The sequence below is a fragment of the Bos indicus genome, chromosome 12 (genome assembly GCF_029378745.1).
Source record: "Bos indicus isolate NIAB-ARS_2022 breed Sahiwal x Tharparkar chromosome 12, NIAB-ARS_B.indTharparkar_mat_pri_1.0, whole genome shotgun sequence".
NCBI classification, from domain to species: domain Eukaryota; kingdom Metazoa; phylum Chordata; class Mammalia; order Artiodactyla; family Bovidae; genus Bos; species Bos indicus.
This window is the reverse complement of record NC_091771.1, coordinates 34262175-34284177: the sequence shown is the minus strand read 5'-3', so window position 1 is coordinate 34284177 and position 22003 is coordinate 34262175. Positions and strand designations below refer to the sequence as shown.

Here is a 22003-nt window from a genome sequence, read left to right as displayed (position 1 = left end):
TCCAGGTGTGCCCTGTGTGGGAGGTGGCAGCTGGGAGCTGCCCTATGCGGGGAGGGTCCCAGATGCAGCTGGCTTCGGTCCTCCCCTAGCCCTGGGGGGTTGGGGGGCAGGGGGTTGAGGGTTACCTGGATGGGGCTGCAGAAGACTTCTGTGCTTGGTGACCCGGATGGCCAGAACACCAAACCGCCCGCTTTCCTCTGCCCCTTGGCCCAAAGCCCTACGCCCACTGCCCAACCAGCTCGAGCTTTAAGTTCCCCTCCCACCGGGAGAATGATGGGTGTGTGAACATCACGCATTAGTCCGCCCAGAGCATTCTAATTTGTGAGGATGGAGCTGCAGCTAAATAAAGGCACCCTTTCCACAGAAACCCCTGCTCCACCCTTTGATAAGGGGCAGCTGTTTACAGCATTAGGAGAAGCACAGAAAAACACAAGAAATTTTAGAACTACTTCCTGCCCTGGGCCTGATAAGAAATGCAGGATTGGAGTGATTTCCTTTAAGCAGTGTTTACTTAATTTGGAACAAACACTGTGGTTGGAACAAATGGTTTTGAAAACATTCAAAGCGGTTTTTATTTAAGGGTGTTTAACCGAGATGTTTGCTTTGTCCTTGGGGGCTTAGTAAAACATGCCACGTGATTCCTAGGAGATAAGCCATCAGATAAGTCACCCTGTGGGGGAGATGGGAGGTCTCGAGCTGTGCTGACCTGTGGTGCTGTAGGATTTAACATGACTTCGTCCTCTCAGAAAGCCCGCCGCTCTCCGCACTAGTAAGGCATTTCATTGTTAAAGACTGACTGTTTTCCAAAGGAAACTCAAACCGTCTTCTAAATAGAGAGTAACGTAATTTCAGAATAAACTTTAAAAAGAACTCGTTGCTCATGGGGCTTCTCTGGTGGCTCAGTGGTGAAGAAACGGCCTGCCAACACAGGAGACATGGGTTCGATCCCTGGGTCAGGAAGATCCCCTGGAGGAGGAAGTGGCAACCCACCCCAGTATTTTTGTCTGGGAAATCCCACAGACAGAGGAGCCTGGCAGGCTATGGCCCACAGGGTCCCAGAGAGTCAGACATGACTTAGCAACTAAACAACAACTCATTTGCTCGTTTAGTGGATAATTTTTTTAGGTTTAGTAGGAAAAAAAGAAGGGGAGATCATCGTAAACAGAACATTTCCAGTATTGACACATATAGAACAAAATTACGGTATTCTGATGGTCTTTTCAGTCTTTGTTCTATCTATACTACTGATTTTTTTTTTAAAATAGGTATAATTATGCTGTACACAGTTTTGTAACCTTTTCCCACTTGAGATGTATATTCATATACTAATCATTACTTCAGTGATATTTTTGAGTAAGTGCTGTGGACTTCAGACTTGAGGTGGACTTCAGGGCTATCTGCCACACACTGCTCTGTCCACATGAGCGGGAGCCCTTCCCCAAGTGTGCAAGTGGATTGATGCCCACAGGTGCTTATGTGTGCAAAGGCATATCTTTCATATCTTTCTCTCTTTCTTTCTTTCTCATATCTTTCTTTCTTCCTCATATCTTTCTCTCTTGACCTGTGGTGCTAAATTGTTTTAAATAAGGGTGCCTGGTAAACACCTCTTAAAGAAAACCAATTTAAAAGGAGGGCTTCCATGGTAGCTCAGATGATAAAGAATCTGCCTGCAATGCAGGTAGACCCAGGTTCGATCCTTAGGTGGGGAAGAACCCCTGGAGAAGGAAATGGCAGCCCACTCTAGTATTCTTGCCTAGAGAATCCCATGGACAGAGGAGTCTGGCAGGCTGCAGTCCACAGGGTCACAAAGAGTCAGACACGACTGAGCGACTAACACTTCCTTTCAACTTAAGAGGAAACAAATGGGGAGTGTTCTGAAATCGATGCCCATGTGGGTTTTCAGGTTGCCTGTGGTGGAGAGCAGGTGACTTTAGCTGCTACCTGTGTCCAGCTGAATCCCTGAGGATCAGAAGTCAGTTCCTGCTACCTCCTCGCACCCAGGACTCTTCATCCGGACACTCAGCACTCACTGAATCTGATCAGAGTGATGTAGAATGAGGTGCAGAGAGAGGTATATAATCCAAAAGATTTATAGCAAAGCCATGTGCTTCAGAAGCATCACATGGTGTTGTTGCATCTGTGTTTCCCGTTCCTGCAGGAGAGAGTTCTTCTCCTGAGTTTGTTCATACTTAGTGGCCTTTGCGGAGAACTTGCTGGATCCTCTGCCGAACAGGCCCACAAAGCCACCCTGTGCTGATTACGGGTTCAGTTTACACGGGATGTTCTCGGAGTCTGTGGTCCTCAGGCCAGGAGTCCAAGTGTCGGGCGGGAGACTGGCGCCCTGGCTCCTGTGGGTGTGACCGGTTTGGGGACTCTTTTCAGGGCAGACAGGCGCTCCCGGGGCCTCCTGAACAGTAGGGAAGGGCAGCTTCTTCAAGATGCGGCTCTGTCCTGTTCACAGAACAGGGCGAGAAGCAGGAGGACAGGGCGATCAGAGAAAACAGCCCTGGCTCCCGGAGCCTGAGCCGACTGCAGAGCGGCCCCCAGGCATCCAGAGCATGCTCCCTGCACTGCCCACTCGTTAGTCACTGGTTCCGGGAAGTGCTCTCTTCTCTTTGTTCATCTTTCCACAGTTTCCTGCTTTCCTCCCTTTCTCTTTCTCAGTTCCTTGTGATTTCCTTACTTTATTGACAAACAAGCTAACAGAGTGGACATGGAAAGTGGCTTATGTGGGAACCAAGAGATGAAAATCCACAAGGACGCCCTGCACGGTCCCCGCACCAGGGCTTGGCCCCACGATACCCTGAGGGGTCCATGGAGGCTTTTCTGTGGACAATGCTCTGCCAGCTCCACCCGCCAGGCAGAGGGCAGGAAACGGGGGCAGCTACAGCAGGCAGAGATGCTCGGACGCAGGAGGAGAGCAGGGTGGCTTGTGTATCCGGCCTGGGGGTGGGGACCCTAGACAGAGCACCCAGCATGCTCCAACTTCGTACAAACGGATCCCTGGGTTATCTGATACCACCTGCTACAGTCATTGCAGTTTTCATTATTACTCTGGACCCAGGAGGGGTGGGTGGGGAAGGGGAGACCCAGTCACATTGGTTGGAATCTTTTCCTGAAAACAGAAAGCTGCTCTCCTTTCTTTGAAATGATTTCTATCACACATAGTTAATCTGGGTTTTTTTAAATGCAGATTTGCTTCTCGGGTAAGCAACTGTTTTCTAAAGATACGTTGAAAATCTGTCATAGCAAATGGCTTGTTTTCCAAGAATGCTGAGAAAACAACGGGGCAGCTTTAATGTCTTGGCCTCTTTAGAGAAAGAAGTGCTTGGTGAATGCAGCCGCTTTGAGTGATTATTTAGCTATTTCAAATATTTGCCTTTCCTTAGCCCTAGTTTCATTAAAGTTAACAAAAATCAAGACATTTTAAGAGAAAAATGTTTCTTAGACTCACGTGCTCTACATGCATGCTTTTCTCCCAATATAAAATGGCCAAGTGTTTGTCAGCCATGGTTCCACATAAGGAGAAGAAAAGCAAAGAACAGTCTGAGTGCTGTCCCCGGGTCCCTGGACCATGTCCCCCGACCCTGGAGATGCTTCAAGAGCTTGTCTGCTGGCTGCAGTCTGGAGGCAGGGGAGTCCTGAACTTGAGGTGCTGAAGGCTTTGATCCGGGCCCTCGAGAACAGGAGCAGCTGATCATTACTCAGTCGGCTGTAAATCCAACTCCTTGGCCTTTCTCTGCAGTCTCTTTTAGACATTAAAGTCAATGAGCTGGTTTAAATATTTACTCACCGAGAAACAGGTTGTGGTTTGTTAAAGGCCATCACTAAATTAAATGAGTGTTAGATTAAGTACAGTTTATTTTAAAAATATAAAATCCGGCAGGCCTGTTTCATTAAGTCATGGACTTTTGCAAAGGGAGCAGTGATTTGTGTGTGTACCCATTAAATGCTTAAAATAAAAAAGCGTGGCATAAAGCGACCTCACGGAGCATGCCAGACCCAATGTGGAGACTGTCAGAGATTCAGCTTAGCAACGACTCCATCCCTCAGAGCTGAGCGTCTGTCCTCAGGAGGAGGTGTGTGAGCTCTGTTCTCTGAGGGCCACATCCCAAGGGCGACTGGAATAAGCGTAGCTGCACCCACAGAGGGTGTCCTTTTGTCTCTAAACCTACGTGTGTATCCAGCCCCTTCGCACACCAGCTCTTGACCAGGAACATCATTGGAGGAGCATCACTTTGAGGAGGGAAAGAAGAGGAGAGCCCCAGGAGAGTTTAAAGCAGCAAGTGGGTCTTGAGTCCTAGAGGGAACCACTCTCCCTGTGCTTCTCTCAGCCTGTACCACCCCCACGTCACTGCAAAGAAGCAGCCACAGCAGAGAGGCCCCAGTCGGCCCCACTTCTCCAGGCCAGCTCCAGGACCAGGAGTGAGGGTGTTTTAATTTTAAACTTAAGAAAGAAATCAAAAAAAAATTTTATATTTTTAAAATAAACTGTACTTAATCTAACACTCATTTAATTTAGTGATGGCCTTTAACAAACCACAACCTGTTTCTCGGTGAGTAAATATTTAAACCAGCTCATTGACTTTAATGTCTACTTGAAGTGGAGTCATCCTACTTGAAAAAGAGTTAGACCATACACAAAGCTGAGCACTGAAGAATCAATGCTTTTGAATTATGGCGTTGGAGAAGACTCTTGAGAGTCCCCCAGATTCTGATCTGAAGAATAAGATGCAGCAAGTTTCTCTAGTTAGCACTGAAAGGACATAACTGTCTTACCCTATCATCTCCAAATTATTGCCAGCCAGTCTCTACGGGAGCTTGCTTTTGAGTCCTAGTCCCAATCCTTAACTGCCAGACAAGTTATTTATGTGGTCTGTGTCCCTGTCTTTCATGAACCAGTTGAAGATTCTCACAGTTTTTAAAATTAATTTTACCTGTTTCTCTCATTTACTTTATCCAGTTTTGGTTGTGCTGCATCTTCACTGCTGCATGGGCTTTCTGTAGTTGCAGCAAACAGGGGCTACTCTCTAGTTGAGGTACGTGGGCTTCTCATTGTGGTGGCTTCTCTCATCGTGGAGCACAGACTATAGGGAGAGAGGGCTTCAGTAGTTGTGACACGTGGGCTTAGCTGCACCGTGGCATGTGGCGTCTTTCTGGACCAGGAATTGAACCTATGTCCCTTGCATTGGCAGGCAGAGTTTTAACCGCTGGACCATCAGGGAAGAAGCCCTGAGCACCTGTATGCTCAGTCCTGTCCAACTCATCACGATCCCAAGGACTGTAGCCCACCAGGCTCCTCTGTCCATGGGATTCTCCAGACAAGAATACTGGAGTAGGTTGCCATGACCTCCTCCAGGGGATCTTCCTAACCCAGGGATCAAACTCCAGATTCTCACAATTGTAAAACAGGAAATAAAGCCTTGGTTGAAGTCCTAAATCTGCAGCACATTCCAAACCTCAAGACATATGGGCTCTTTCTGACCTAACCCAGACTTGGGTTCTTCACCAGAAGTTCTGTCAGCTGTAAGATTATGAATAAACTAAGAGCAAGGTTGATTCTGCTGGAACAGGGATGGCAAGAAACACAGTCTACATCCAGGTTTTCTCCTCAGTTTAGGCCCCGCCATGCTAAACTGGGCAGAGACATACACATTTTTCTTTTCTTAGTAAGAAGTTAATGGGTCGAAGTAACTTGAGTTTTATCGTCTTAGAATCATTTCACAGTACTATTACTACCAAGTCGCTTCAGTTGGGTCCGACTCTGTGCGACCCCATAGACGGCAGCCCAGCAGGCTCCGCCGTCCCTGGGGTTCTCCAGGCAAGAATACTGGAGTGGGTTGCCATTTCCTTCTCCATTCACAGTACTGCAGTGAGGTAAATAAGAATTATCTGCTCTACTAATAACAGAGAAGCTGATGATTCCAGGAGCCAGAGTTCTTAGGTGCAAGCGTGCCAAGCTGGACGCTGCTTTTCCCGTGGATGAGGTCGAATGAACAAGGTTCCTTCTAAGGGAATGCGGAGTCCTGGGCCCCCAGTGCAGCCTGGCACTGCAGGGGTTAAGCGGAGTCCTGTTCGGGAACAAGGAGGGCAGGGGCCCAAGTCTCATGTCTTTGTTCCAGCTCCCAGATGGCAACCCCATCCGTTAGTCCCAGTTGAGGCAAAACTATTTTTGAGCCTGTGTATCCTTCAGCACAGATGGTCGAGGCCGTAATAATGTGTTTCTTTTATGGTGTCTTTTCTGTTTCTTCATGTGGAAGTTTCAAAGCTTCATTGTTCCATCAGTCAAATAAACACAGTGAGACCTTCTGGGACTAGGGGATAATAAAAAGAAGAAAAACATCCTTGAAAGCAGGAAAAAAAAAAAAAGCTTTTTATCGTATCTACAGAGAAATGCTGTAGACAAGCTGCTGCCATTTTATGGCTTATGATTTTTTCAGTATTAATTATGACATTTATCATAATTAAAATACCAGACCGTTATTTATAATGCACCCACTGCCAAGTGTAAAGTGACAAGCTTGCTCTGGGTGTCATGTCACAGACTTTCTCTGAACGGCGCAAGCGGTGGAAGTCGTCAGTCGACCCTGTGGTTGAACGGTGGGCAGTGCTGGCCTGCGGTTCGCCTCCCTGCCCCTCCAGCCGCTCTCCTTTGGCAGTCACCTGCTCTGCCCTTTCTTCTTTTTGTTCCCCATAAAGACATACGTGATCATATCTGGCTCAGTCCTGGCGGGAATAGTTCTGCAGGCCAAGTAGTCTGGAAGCAAGATGAAGAAGAGCAGAAACCAAATTTAGTTAAGTCATTAACTGAGTCTCAGCATCTGGGACCTGCAGCCCAGCTGGGAACAGGTCCCCTGCCAGAACTTTCCTGCACAGGGTTATTTCTGCTCACTGGGTTTGGCCTTCAGGATGCTTCCCCTGACCTCAGCCTTCCAGGTCCCTTCTACCCCCAAGCCTCCCGGGATGCCTTTCCATCTGCTGGGAGCCTGAGGCCCTCATCCATCATCTCAGCCCCTCTCTTAACACCCCTGCTGATCCCTTTGCCTGCCCGACCTTCTGTCACAGTTGCTCCAGGCCCATCGCTGGGCCCCCGAGGACCCTTGAATCCTGTTTTTGTTTGGTTTTATTGTTGCATTTTTGTTGGCACACCTGAGGACACACATATCTTACAGCATAGAAGACTATTTGTCTTGTCCATCTATAATTTTCTTTTGTCCCGCTGAGAAAAAAATACAGCTGTTCAGTTCAGTGCCTTATGAATATGGTTAATTTTCATTTTCTGGATAGAAGCATTGACGTTTTGTACTAAGAAATGAGATCCAAACCAAACCTGGGCTTCCCAGGTGGCGCTCATGGTAAAGAACTGGCCTGCCAACGCAGGAGACAATGAGACGCAGGTTCGATCCCCAAGCTGGGAAGATCCCCTGGAGGAGGGCATGGCAACCCACTCCAGTATTCTTGCCTGGAGAATCCCATGGACAGAGGAGCCTGGCGGGCTACTGTCCAAAGGGTTGCAAAGAGTCGGACACGACTGGAGTGACTTAACATTCGTGCACGCACAAACCAAATTTAAAGAAACAAAAAGCAGGAAAGCTTTCCCACTCCCGTTGGTAGCAGTCGTGGACAGCGGCATGAGCATCCGCGGCCGCCACATGCAGGGACGCAGGCCTGGCAGAAACGCAGCTTGCTTCCCAGCTGCCCCTTGCTCCTCCGGCCAGCACCACGCCGGGGCTCAGTGAGCCCACCAGGGTGGGCTGTGCGCCCCTGGCCCCTCAGGGCTCTTGGCCAGCAACAGTGAAAGCTGGTGGCTTTCAGTCCACAGCAGCCACTGCTACAGACAGAGCAGCCCCTGAGGGACCAATTCTGGCAGCAGAGCGGGGTCTGTGGGGAGAGGTGAGTGGGAACCAAGTGGAGGCTGGTGGAGAAAAGGATAGAGACCTGGGGATCTGGAAAGAGGACTCTCAATGCAGTGCGCACCCTGCTAGATGAGAAGGAACATCCTAAAATCGTGATTTTCTGGCCGTTGAAAGACAAAGTGCTCATTATTGTGGGCAGAGTGAATGATGTTACTGTGGCTTTACACCTTGGAACAAAACAGATCACCGCTGGCGGATACTGTGCTAGTTGTTAGGTGGCTGAGAGCCCGTCAACTCACTAGACATCTCGGAAGTGTTCTCATGGGCGAGCATGCAGCTGGTGGCAGATGGAGCGGTGGGACGCTTGGGTGGTGCCCCACTCTCAGGAGGAAGGTAAGATCGGCTGCCCAGGATTCTGTTCAAACACTACAGGGGCCCGTTTACGTAGTTGGACGAGGTTTACAGTGGAAACGCAGCCTCAGTTGGACGGGCAACCAAGCCCTTGTCTGCATACACCAAGGAGAGACTTGGTGAATTCTGCTCGATTTTTTTAAATAAGTTTTTGCAACCATGCAGGTTAGTGATTGAAGTTGTTGGGTAGCTGTGTTGGTGAGAATGTGAGCCTGCCGCATTCCTCTGTAAGTTCACACCATCAACTTATTGTAAACACACGCATCACCCACTTCCTGACCCTGAAGTGTCCCCAGGTGGGAGTGAAAGTGACACTCAGGTAAAAGGTCACACGTTAAGATGAAACATCCCCGACACTGGGGGGACTTTCCCATCAGTCAGTGTGTCTTTCTGGTTGTAAATGCTGTGCTGGCCAGGTGTTGGTCCGGCCTGCTTCCTCTTTTCTATCTCCCCTTCACCCCTCTTCTTCCCAGATAGGAGGGTCTCTCTTCCCATGCTGAGACCCACAGCTTTGAAGATGCACACTGAGCATCACCACCCACCCTCAGGAATGAATTAAGTCAAATTTCCTTGTCCACCAACACAGTTATCACACATTCATGGAACTGACCTTTTTTTCTGTTGTAGTTTCACAGTGAGGCCGACCATCTAAATATTGGTAGTAGAACCAGGCAAATATATACATGAGAAAGTAGTTTTCATTTCTATTAATCATCTTCTATCGAATAGCCTTACAAATAGCTGAGAAAAGAAAAGAAGCCAAAGGCAAAGGAGAAAAGGAAAGATTTAGCCATTTGAATGCAGAGGTCCAAAGAATAGCAAGGAGAGATAAGAAAGCCTTCCTCAGTGATCAATCCAAAGAAATAGAGGAAAACAATAGAATGGGAAAGACTGGAGATCTCTTCAAGAAAGTTAAAGATACCAAGGGAACATTTCATGCAAAGATGGGCTCAATAAAGGACAGAAATGGTATGTACCTAACAGAAGCAGAAGATATTAAGAAGAGGTGGCAAGAATACAAAGAAGAACTATACAAAAAAGATCTTCATGACCCAGGTAACCATGATGGTGTGATCACTCACCTACAGCCAGACACCCTAGAATGTGAAGTCAAGTGGACCTTAGGAAGCATCACTACAAACAAAGCTAGTGGAGGTGATGGAATTCCAGTTGAGCTATTTCAACTCCTAAAAGATGATGCTGTGAAAGTGTTGCACTCAATATGCCAGCAAATCTGGAAAACTCAGCAGTGGCCACAGGACTGGAAAAGGTCTATTTTCATTCCAATTCCAAAGAAAGGCAATGCCAAAGAATGCTCAAACTACCGTGTAATTGAACTCATCTCACACGCTAGCAAAAGAATGCTCAAAATTCTCCAAGCCAGGCTTTAATAGTATGTGAACCGTGAACTTCCAGATGTTCAAGCTGGATTTAGAAAAAGCAGAGGAACCAGAGATCAAATTGTCAACATCCATTGGATCATCAGAAAAGCAGGAGAGTTCCAGAAAAACGTCTACTTCTGCTTTAATGACTATGCCAAAGCCTTTGACTGTGTGCATCACAACAAACTGTGGGAAATTCTTAAAAAGAGATGGGAATACAAGATCATCTTACCTGCCTCCTGAGAAATCTGTATGCAGGTCAAGAAGCAACAGTTAGAACTGGACATGGAACAACAGACTGGTTCCAAATTTGGAAAGGAGTATGTCAAGTCTGTATATTGTCACCCTGCTTATTTAACTTATATGCAGAGTATGTCATGGGAAATGCTGGGCTGGAGGAAGCACAAGCTGGAATCAAGATTGCTGGGAGAAATATCAATAACTTTATATATGCAGATGACACCACCCTTATGGCAGAAAGTGAAGAAGAGCTAAAGATCCTCTTGATGAAAGTGTAAGAGGAGAGTCAAAAAGTTGGCTTAAACCTCAACATTCAAAAAACTAAGATCATGACATCTGGTCCCATCACTTCATGGCAAATAGATGGGGAAACAATGGAAACAGTGAGAGACTTTATTTTCTTGGGCTCTAAAATCACTGCAGATGGTGACTGCAACCATGAAATTAAAAGACCCTTGCTCTTTGGAAGAAAAGCTATGACCAACCTAGACAGCATATTCAAAAGCAGAGACATTACTTTGCCAACAAAGGTCCATCTAGTCAAAGCTATGGTTTTTCCAGTAGTCATGTGAGAGTTGGACTGCAAAGAAAGCTGGACACTGAAGAATTTATGGTTTTGAACTGTGGTGTTATAGTAGACTCTTGAGAGTTCCTTGGACTGCAAGGAGATCAAACCAGTCAATCCTCAAGGAAATCAGTCCTGAATATTCATTGGAAGGACTGATACTTTGGCCACCTGATGTGAAGAACTAACTCATTGGAAAAGACCCTGATGCTGGGAAAGATTGAAGGTGGGAAGAGAAGGGGACAACAGAGGATGAGATGGATGGCATCATCAACTCGAGCTCCGGGAGTTGGTGATGGACAGTGAGGCCTGGCGTGCTGCAGTCCATGGGGTCACAAAGAGACGCAACTGAGCAACTGAACTGAACTGACCTGATCTTCTATCAATGCCGTCTTTTGTATGTAATTTAAATTTATGACACTATTTATGCTTAATGTCTATTTGTATTTATCTGTCACTAAGTTGGTAACGGGCCTTCCCTAGTAGCTAAGCTGGTAAAGAATCCTCCTGCAATCCAGGAGACCCCAGTTCGATTCCTGGGTTGGGAAGATCCCCTGGAGAAGGAATAGACTACCCACTCCAGTATTCTTGGGCTTCCCTGGTAGCTCAGTAGGTAAAGAATGTGCCTGCAAGGTGGGAGACCTGGGTTCAATCTCTGGGTTGGGAAGATCCCCTGGAGGAAGGCATGGCAACCCACTCCAGTATTCTTGACTGGAGAATCCCCATGGACAGAGGAGCCTGGCGGGTTATCGTCAATAGGTTTGCAAAGAGCCAGACGTGACTGAAGTAACTTAGCATGCTTGCACGCACATGTAGGTAGTAAGTCCAAACCATGGTCTTAGTGTTCAAGAAGCTAAAAGGGAAAGAAGCATACTATTTTCATTTATTCATCCCAAATCCTGTACAAACACTATTTAATAAAAGCCTTTGAGGAAGACTTAGAAATTTTGGACAAACATCATAGTCAGTTGTGACTCTCGCCTGGAGCCTCATTTACTCAGAATTCCCCACCAGTGTCTTTAAGGAGCAGTGAGTACAGGTCCTATGGCTTGTCTGCCTGCCATGTCCCTCCTGCTCTGTATTCTCCAAGCTGTCTTTGTGCCTGACTATTAATATTTTTCTGTTTTGCCTGGAGTTTTTTCCTGCAGGCCCTTGTTAGTAATAGCTTTACCATTTTATTCACAATATTCCAAAAGGTTGACTTATTTTGCTCATGGTTGCTTATTCTTACGCAACAATGCTTAATGTTACTTTGGGCGATCTTATGGCGGGAGGGACCCTTTGAGACACTTAGATACAAGTAGTGGCAGCTGTGTCTTTTGTAAGAAACGAACCTAAACTTCTGGGGAGAATTCTGTTGGTTTGTATTCACTGTGCACTTCCCTGCCCTCCAGGGCCATGTGATGATGACACAGGCTATCCCATCTGTGTGCTCAGTGGCCTGCCTGCTACATAGGTGGTTTCACTTGGTTTAAGAGACCATCCAGATTCCACCATAACAACAATTAGAATATAACATCCGATTCTGAATAATAATAGGAGGAAGGATGGCTAACTCAGGAAGTTCACTGTGGGAGGTACCAAGATGACCCTCTGTGTGTGCATCACTTCCTTCAGGTCTCACAGACCTTCAGGTAGATACTTTTATTTCCTGGCTTTACTGATAAGGAAACTGAAGTCGTCATTTGCTGGTTGGTGACACAGCTAGTAAGTGGCCAAGCCAGGATTCAAACCCAGAGTGCTGACAACAAAGCTCTTAACCAAGAGTGTGCAGCACCTTACAGTATATTTTAGAGCCAGGAAAAGAGGGAAGGAAAAAAAGATAAAGACCCCAGCCTATGTCCACGTGCTGCACTTGGGCCCGTGGAGGGAGGCTTCTGCCTATCCTTTTAAAATTTGAGCTCTGGTCCTTCAGCAGCAAAGTGCTTACATTCATCAGCCTACAGTGCTTCCAGTTCAAGCAACAGCCTCTGACAGGCTGCCCAGGAGAAAAAGCCGCAAGTTTGCTATTTTAATTTTCACTCAGTAGAATCAGGTTCATGTAAACACAACATGCATGAGCTCTGCACATATGAGCCGATTACCACTAGGCTCTGCTAGTTGTTTGTTATTCTGTATGTTAACTTATCCGAAGGGCCACTGCCACTGTCTTCTGCTCCGCCATCAGGAGGCCTGCTCAAGTGTGATAGTCACTCAGTCGTGTCCGAAACTTTTTTTGACCCCATGAACTGTAGTCCACCAGGCTCCTCTGTCCATGAAATTCTCCAGTCAAGAATACTGGAGTGGGTTTCCATTCCCTTCTCCAGGGGAATCTTCCCTAGCCAGGGATTGAACCCAGGTCTCCCCCATTGCAGACAGATTCTTTACCGTCTGAGTCACCAGGGAAGTCTCAGGAGACCTAATCATAAGCAATTGTTTTTCTGTGTAATCAAAATACTGATATTGCATTCTTTTCTTTAACCCTTTGACTGGTAATAACATTCTGTCACTTCCAGACTCTTAACAGTCAATTATCTTATTTTGGCGTTCGGTTCAATCGCTTCATGGCAAATAGATGGGGAAACAGTGGAAACAGTGACAGACTTTATTTTTGGGGGCTCCCAAATCAAAGCAGATGGTGACTGCAGCCATGAAATTAAAAGATGCTTGCTCCTTGGAAGAAAAGTTATGACCAACCTAGACAGCATATTAAAAAGCAGAGACATTACTTTGCCGACAAAGGTCCATCTAGTCAAAGCTGTGGTTTTTATACATATGGTAGTCATGTATGGATGGATATGAGAGTTGGACTATAAACAAAACTGAGCACCAAAGAATTGATGCTTTTGAACTGTGGTGTTGGAGAAGACTCTTGAGCATCTCTTGGACTACAAGAAGATCCAACCAGTCAATCTCAAGGAAATCAGTCCTGAATATTCATTGAAAGGACTGATGCTGAAGCTGAAACTCCAATACTTTGGCCACCTGATGGGAAGAACTGACTCACTGGAAAAGACCCTGATGCTGGGAAAGATTGAAGGCAGGAGGAGAAGGGGATGACAGAGGATGAGATGGTTGGATGGCATCACCAACTTGATGGATGTGAGTTTGAGTAAGCTGTGGGAGTTGGTGATGGACAGGGAAGCCTGGCATGCTGCAGTCCATGGGTTGCAAAGAGTCGGACATGACTGAGTGATTGAACTGACTGATCACTGACTTTAGTTAAGATTTTCTAAGAGCAGAGATAAAGTTAGAGATAACAACTAATGGGCATGTGGTTTAAAGAAGTTTCTGCTTTTCTAAACACATACCTCTTCTAAGGTAAGGAATTCAGGAAAAAATGTTTTCATAAAAGCTTTCCAGAAGGCAAAAAAGGGCTTTGATTCATATCACGTGTTTTCACTGCAAGATTTGGACTTTCCGTCTTTAATTCAAAAGATAATAATGGAATAATTGGAACCATTTTGGAGTATTGGCTATAATCATATCTTTTTTAATGTCTCATAATACAGGGTAATATTTATTAATAATCTAAATTGCTTCCCAGGTGGCACAGTGGTAGAGAACCTGCCTGCCAATACAGGAGACATGGGTTCAGTCCCTGGGTTGGGAAGATCCCCTGGAGAAGAAAATGGCAATCCACTCCAGTATTCTTGCCTGAGAAATCCCATGGACAGAGGAGCCTATCGGGCTACAGTCCATGGGGTCAGAAAGAATAGGATATGACTAAGCAACATGAGCACTTGCACTTACAAAAGAAAGACTCTGTATAAGATTGTGAGAATAGACAAAAATGTGAAGGATGTGTATGCTTTCAATTTAAGAGTGAACAGAATTATGTCCACCGCCCTCCCCCTCTTCAGCTTCAAGAAGAACAGTTTGCATTTTTTCATGGTTTCCTCCCAACATGCATGGTAAAGGCTAAGAATAGCAATGGGGCAGCGGTGGGCAGGCAGCCCAGAGGGAAACAGAAATTGATGGAGGCAGAATGGCAGATGGCGTGAGGGCTCAGAGGTCCTCCGTGGGGGTCTTCCGCTCTCCTGCTCTCAGTAACCTGGGGAACCACCATCCCATAGTCTCATAATCAGGGACCCATCCTGACATCGTGGGGTACCCTGGGTTTCTTTGGTTCCGCAGCCTTGCGGCTTTTACGTATTGCTTTATTTATCCTCGGTGATTCACCCAACTTGAGCAATTGGGAAGCAGAGACACAAAAGTTTACTTCTCAGAAGCCGGCTCTGCTTATAATAGAACTGTATTTATGAATCATCTGTATTAGTATTAAAAGAAGGCAGAGTGGAGGCCGCCTCGGGGTTCTGCCTTGATTCACTTGAGTTTAAATCATGAAAGGACTAGTAACTGGGGCAGTGCCCGAGAGGGAACTTGAAAGAAGGAATCAAGCTCAGAAGTTCTGTGTTTATAAACAGATGTTACAGCATTGCTCAACAAAGGAAAAATGTTTGCCTAGCTGTACTGTTTTTGATATGCTCTTAAGTTCAAAAAGGAAAATAAATTAAAAAAAAAAAAAAACAGTTTAGGGCATTAGCTTGGAAACTCAGTACTCAGAGCATGTTTGAAAAGCAGCCTGACACGATGAACTTGTGGTTTTACTTGCACACAACTGGCTGCCCCAGATACAGTTGTAAGAAGGTGGTCTGGCCAGTGCTTACCAGGCTCAGATTCTGGTAAACAGAGACATCAAGTTGAATAGTTTGGGTGAAACTTCAAAAGTAAGGTCAGAATGATTCCTTTTTTAAAAAGAGAAAGATACACATCCTCATATAATGCTTCTACCATTCATTTGAAAAATGATGCTTTCTTAATTTAAATAATCTTGCTTCTGATGAATAAAATCTTCTTGTATCTTGATTACTGTTTTGTTGTAAACTCCCGTTGAGCTTTGCTTCTCTTATTTTACTTAGTGATATTGTATCTCAAAATCACATCTTAGTTTCATTTTAATCAGATGGTTTGTTTTTCCGATCTTCAGTTGTGTGAAAGTGTTAGTTGCTCAGTCATGTTGGACTCTTTGTGGCCCCACAGACTGTAACCCGCCAGGCTCGTCTGTTCATGGGGATCCTCCAGGCAAGAATACTGGAGTGGTTGCCATTCCCTTCTCCAGGGGAAGTCCCAACCCAGGAATGGAACCCCGTTCTCCCACACTGCAGGCAGATTCTTTCCTGTCTGAGCCACCAGGGAAGCCCATATTTAAGGAACCATTGCCAAATCCAAGGTCATGAAGATTTTACCCTGTTTTCTCATTTTTAAGATAGAGTTTAGAATGTCCATATTGATCAAGGCACATTTAAGAGAAGACTCTGAAGAGTCCCTTGGACTGCAGGGAGATCAAACCAGTCAATCCTAAAGGGAATCAACCCTGAATATTCTTTGGAAGGACTGATGCTGAAGCTGAAGTGCTAACACTTTGACCACCAATGCGAAGAGGCAGCTTATCAGAAAAGACCTTGATGCTGGGAAAGACTGAAGGCAAAAGGAGAAAGGGGTGGCAGAGGATGAGATGGTTAGATAGCATCACTGACTCAAGGGACATGAACTTGAGTCAACTCCAGGAGATAGTAGAGGACAAGGAAGCCTGGCAGGCTGCAGTCCATTGGGTTGCAGAGTTAGACGTGACTTAGCGAATGAAGAATAACAACAAAAGGGAATAATATCTTAAGTAATTTTGAAAGTTGCCTGTCTTCATCTTATACATGCCACTCTAGCACATTTAATATTGGTATTCATCATGCTCTTCAAGCCAGTCAAACTTGGGATCCCCAACATTTCTGTGTCAGTAATGTAAGGTGCGAAACAAGCAGATTCAGTAAAGACCTGCTTCATCCTCACCACAGTGGGCATCTAGATGCCATTTGGGTTGGGTTTACAGGGTGGGGAGTGGCGATGATTCCTGGCCCGAGTCTCCTAACAGCAGAGATGTGGAAGGGAGGAGAAGATCCCCAGGAGACCGGCTGTTGACTGCAGACCGCTGCCACTGGCCTCGGGGTGGTGGTGGTGGAACTGGGGGCAGCCGTGGTGTCCTGGGAGGAGGACCTGAGAGTTCTCAGAGTTGTCGGATTGGAACAAATCTGCCTGGGTGGGAGCAACACCTGCAGCAGCAGCCCAGTCCAAGCCTGCCCACCACCACTCTGCCCACACCTGCCCCAAAGGCACGTGGCACGTCTCGCTGGGTGTGCGGAGAACCGCTGGCTCAGGGCAGGCACTGGCAAGGATGCCTACTGGTGTATTGAGTGCTTGTATCATAAAAGCACGTTGGGTGTTGTCAAGTGCTTTTTAAACATTGTTGTCCCCCTGTGGGCACACTGTTGTTTAGCTGCTCAGTTGTGTCCGACTCTTTGTGACGCCACAGATTGTAGCCCACCAGGCTCCTCTGTCCATGGGATTCTCCAGGCAAGAATTCTGGAGTGGGTTGCCATTTCCTTCTCCAGGGGATCTTCTCAACCCAGGGATTGAACCCAAGTCTTCTGCACAGGGAGATTCTTTATCTTCTGAGCCACCAGGGAAGCCCTTTTTTAAGCGTAATTGAGGCGATTCGTGTGGTTTTTTGTCCCTTTCTTTTTTTTTTTATCATGGGTTACATTGATTTTGGTATGGATCATCATCATTGCCTTCCTGGAATGAATCCCACTTGGCTGTAATGTATAATCCTTGAATATGCACTGATTTTTATAAGGTACGTTTTTGTTGAGGGTTTTTGCATCTGTACTTGTCAGAAATCTTGCTCTGTAGTTTTGTCCCCTTAGAGTGCCTTTTTCTGGCTTTGGTATCAGGATAATATTAGCCTCGTAGAATGAGTTAGGATGTATTCTTTCCTCTTCATTTTTTGCAAGAGTTTGAGAAGGATTGGTATTCGTTTTTCTTTAAATACTTGGCAGAACTCACAGGAGGGCATCTGGTTCTGGGCTTCCCTTTGTCAGGAGCTTTTTAATGACTGAGTCCGTCTCTTTGTTGTGGTCTATTTTGGTTTTCTGTCTCTTCTGTGTCAGTTTCATTGGCTTGTGTATTTCCAAGAATGCCTTTTTACCTAGTTACCCAATTTGTGGTACCTTTGTTCATGGTGTCCTCTTATAACCTTTTTATTTCTGTCAAGTCCATGGCAATGTCTGCTCCTTCATCTCTGATTTTACTTACTTGAGTCTTCTCCCTTTTCTCCTCTGTCAATCTAAGTTTCGTCAATTTTGTTGATCTTTTCAAAGAACCAACTTTCGGTTTTATTGCTTCTCTCTATTTATTTGTCTCTGTGCTAATCTTTATCATTTCCTTCCATCTGCTAGCTTTTGGTTTAGTTTACTCTTATTTTTCTAATGCAATAAAGTTAAACATTAGGTTGTCGATTTTACATCTTTTTTAGTATAGACATTTACTGCTATAAATTTCCCTGTGAACACCTCTTTTAGAGGTGTATCCCTCTTTTGCTGTATCCTTATCAATATAAGTTTTGATATTTTGTTTTTTATTCTCAATCATCTCAAAGTGTTTTCTAATTTCCTATGTGATTTCTTCTTTGTCCCATTGGTTATTTAAGAGTGGATTATTTATCTTCTGCATATCTTTGAACTTCCCAGTTTTCCTTCTGTTATTGATTTCTAGTTTAATTCATTTGTGGCTGGAAAAGATACTTTGTATGATTTTAGTCTTTTTAAAGAAGAATATATATTCTGCAGTTGTTGAGTACTTCCTGTTATTCTTAGAATAGAATTCAAGCTCCTCACTATGGTTTAAATTCCTACAAGTACCGATCCTGACTAGCTTCTCTGGCACTGTCTCTCTCCACTCTTCTCTTGGTTTGCTCAGGAATCTTTTTTTTTTTTTCCCCTGACTTATTAACATAATGCTCTAGCGTAATAACATTACGTATGTGAGTGACTGATGAACATAATGCCTTAGTGAAAGAGCACTAACGTATACCTTTTGATAGCATGTGGAGCCATTGTGTGTATCTTTGTGAAACGTTTAAAAGTGTATGGAGAAAGACTGAACGTGAATGTTCACAGCAACATTATTCACAATAGCCAAAAGGTGGAGACAGCTCACATGTCCACCATCTGATGAACAAATAAACAAAACATGGTCCATCCATCCAATGGAATGTTATTCAGTCATAAAAAGGAATGAAGTTCTGTTGCATGCTGACATAGATGACCTTGAAAACACTCTGCTAAGTGAAAGAAGACAGACACAGAAGGTCATGTAATATTTTATGGTTCCTTTTATAGGAAGTATCCAGAGTAGGCAAATTCAGACACAAAGCAAATTAGTGCTCGCCAGGATGTGGTGGTGGGGAAACAGGAGATGGGGCATGACTACTTCATGGGTTGGGGGTTTCCCCTCTAGTGGTGATGGTTATATAACATTGTGAATGTACTCAGTGTCACTAAGGGTAAATTTTATGTTATGTATATTTCACCACAATGGAAAAATCAATCCAGTTTAAAATCTTTTTTTTTCCTGTGCAAAAGAAAGCGCTCATTTTCAAATAATGTTTATTATCAGTATTGAAAAACAAACCACATTGTTCAAAGACCAAAGTTTAAAATGAGAAGTAAAATGATTAAGACTCACTCTTTTACATGACATTACATCCAGTGTCAGAGAGCTTGGTATAAAATGGACTTTAAAAAGTCCAACTATTTTGTGTATTGGCAGACTGTTCTGTGGTACATCTGGAATTCATAGGTTGAGTGTTACGGTAGATATTTTTGTTTAACCAGTTTGGATGAACAAGATAAAGCTTACACTCCAGGCCTGTATCCTTGCCTCAGTTAAGATTGCAAAATGCCCTTTTTAAATATATTTTTAAATTAAAGAACATAGCTAGAAATCAATCCATCACGTTTTGGTCTTGTTACACACTCAACATGAGTTTTCTTGGTGGTGATGGTGGTGGTGGTGATGAAAGAGCACAGAAAATAATGAATTGATTTGTTGTTTACTTGAAAAAAATATGAAAGTCAAAGATAAATATGTTACTGAAAATTATTAGAGAATGTCTGTTTATCTTCCAGAACTAATTGTCATTTGAATTACTCATGACAAAACACGGCCATCAAAAGTGAAAATGTTTGCATGTCCGATTATGGTGGAGCTTCCGTGTCACATAGCATGCAACCTGAGGTTTTATTTTCTTCTGTGAACTCTCTGATGAAAACACAAGGTGTCAGTGAAATCTTAAACATGGAAGCCCAGACAGAAAGCGTAATTAGTTCATATATGACAGTTCATATCCTTCCCTACTCTGTTTAATACTCATCTAATTATACTATATAGACCTTAACAAGAATGTTTAAAAAATGAATTTAAAGAGTCATATGTTCTTTTTCACTGCGATAAAATGCAATAGCCTCTTTAATCTTGGGAGCAAGAGAGGTTGGACTTGTGAAGCTCTGTTTGTGTTTTAAATTAGGTCAAGTCGTATTATATATGTTAGCTAATTAACTAGAATTTACTGGTCTGTACAAAATTTGAATAATAGTCCTTCACATTCCTGTTTTTTTTTTTTTTCCTCTAAACAATACTGTTGGAATGTTGGGAGGAATATAGCATAATTTTTTTTAAGAGCATATATTTTAGAGTCAGACAGATCAGGCCTAAATCTTGATTCAACTGCAGGTTGTTTAAGTGAAAACCCGTTTCTAGATTTGTAGAGACATCTTCATCTGTAAGACCCTTGCTGCGGAGGATTGTCATGACATTTTGAAGGTGGGCAACACAGGGCCAGTCCTCTGCAGGTATTTGGTGTGTGGTCTCTGTGATAACGTTGATGGTAATTTGGATGACTTTCTACCAAAAATATCCAAGGTCTCCTGTTGTTAGCAGATCTCTAAATAATCTCGTCATTTTTTCCATCCCCCATGTGGTTTTAGGGAATGCTCAAATTGTTTAGTCGTTTCTGACTCTTTGGGCTTCCCAGGTGGCACCAGTGGTAAGAAACCTGCCTGGCAATGCAGGAGACATTAGAGATGAGGGTCCGATCCCTGGTTTGGGAAGATCCCCTGGAGGAGGTCATGGCAACCCACTCCAGTATTCTTGCCTGGAGAATCCCACGGACAGAGGAGCCTGGCCGACTTTTCTGGCTTCTTTGGTTAATTCACAATGGACATGAGTTTGAGCAAACTCCAGGAGATAGTGAAGAACTGGGAGGCCTGGTGCACTGCAGTCCATGGGGTCACAGAGTCGGACACGACTTAGTGACTGAACAACAACTGGACAGGTGGTCCACCAGAGAGAATCTGAAGGCCAGGGTCTAGTTCTCAAGCTGTCTCATTTGGATTACAGATTGGCCGAAGCCTAGCATTGACTGGAGCTTGGTTCCTTGATGGAAAATTTAAGCTACAGGGCCCAGGCTCACTCTGAAGTAAACCATTTTCTCACAAACATGAATCAACCTCACGGTTTGGTTGCAATGAGCAATACTCAAGCTTCCCAAGTTACTTACCATTCATTGTAGCCCACACTTTTACTTGCATTAGACATAAGTTCCTATTCCTGTGTTTATTTGTCACTGTTTACACAGCTGTGTTTGTTTGTGTTCATACATCCTCTCGTGAATTTGCCTGCTTATAGAGGCTGTTTCGGATTTAGGTTTCATCTCGATCAGGTCCGAGGTATGATCTTTTTAACTTGCTGTGTGGTGAACATCTAATGTGTGCTGTTTGATTATGACATTATGTCTGCATAACTAGAAGCAATATATTTATGAGTATTAAACACATTTACCAACGTTTACCAACCTTTAAAAGGTATGATTGGATTATAATTCTTATTCATCCAGGTCTAAGCCATATGGTATTTGTGCCTTTCCCAGTGACAATGAGAACCATGTATCAGGGTGGCCCAGAGTCATGGAGCCCAGATACACCAGGACTCAACATCCCCAAATGACTGTTCTTGTTTTTGTTCCAGCTGTCGTGTTTTTATGGTTCAGTAACTCAACCCTCGGAGAAGGCAATGGCAACCCACTCCAGTACTCTTGCCTGACAAATCCCATGGATGGAGGAGCCTGGTAGGCTGCAGTCCATTGGGTCGCTGAGGGTCGGACACAACTGAGCAACTTCACTTTCACTTTTCACTTTCATGCATTGGAGAAGGAAATGGTAACCCACTCCAGTGTTCTTGCCTGGAGAATCCCTGGGACGGGGGAGCCTGGTGGGCTACCGTCTATGGGGTCACACAGAGTTGGACACGACTTAAGCAATTTAGTAGCAGCAGCAGCAGCAGCAACTCAACCCTGATGGTTCTCTCTGGCTCTGGCCACAGTGGAAACCTGACTTTAGGGGTTAAGATGGGGTGCTCCTGTGTGGCCAGGGACAGGGCGAAAGTCCCAGGTGTTCCAGGTGGGCTTTAGTGCCTCGCAGCTCAGATGCTGGTAGCAGCTGCGCGGGCAAGTAGGCCCTCAAAACGGGCTCCATCCAGATGGAGATGCATTGTCAGTGTGAGGTCATGGTGGTGTTAGCTTTTTTTTTCTCCAAACCGTAGGTGTTGTTCAGTACTGTAACAGCAACAGTGTTAAAATAAAGTAATAATAATAATGTTCACTGTCTCAGAACGTGGGG

General features: G+C 44.7%; 1 protein-coding gene across 3 annotated transcripts in view; it reads left to right on the top strand.

Moving 5' to 3' along the window:
- Positions 1–22003, top strand: part of TNFRSF19 (TNF receptor superfamily member 19) — a 91135-nt gene that overhangs the window by 57803 nt on the left and 11329 nt on the right. The gene's annotated exons all lie outside the window — the stretch shown is intronic.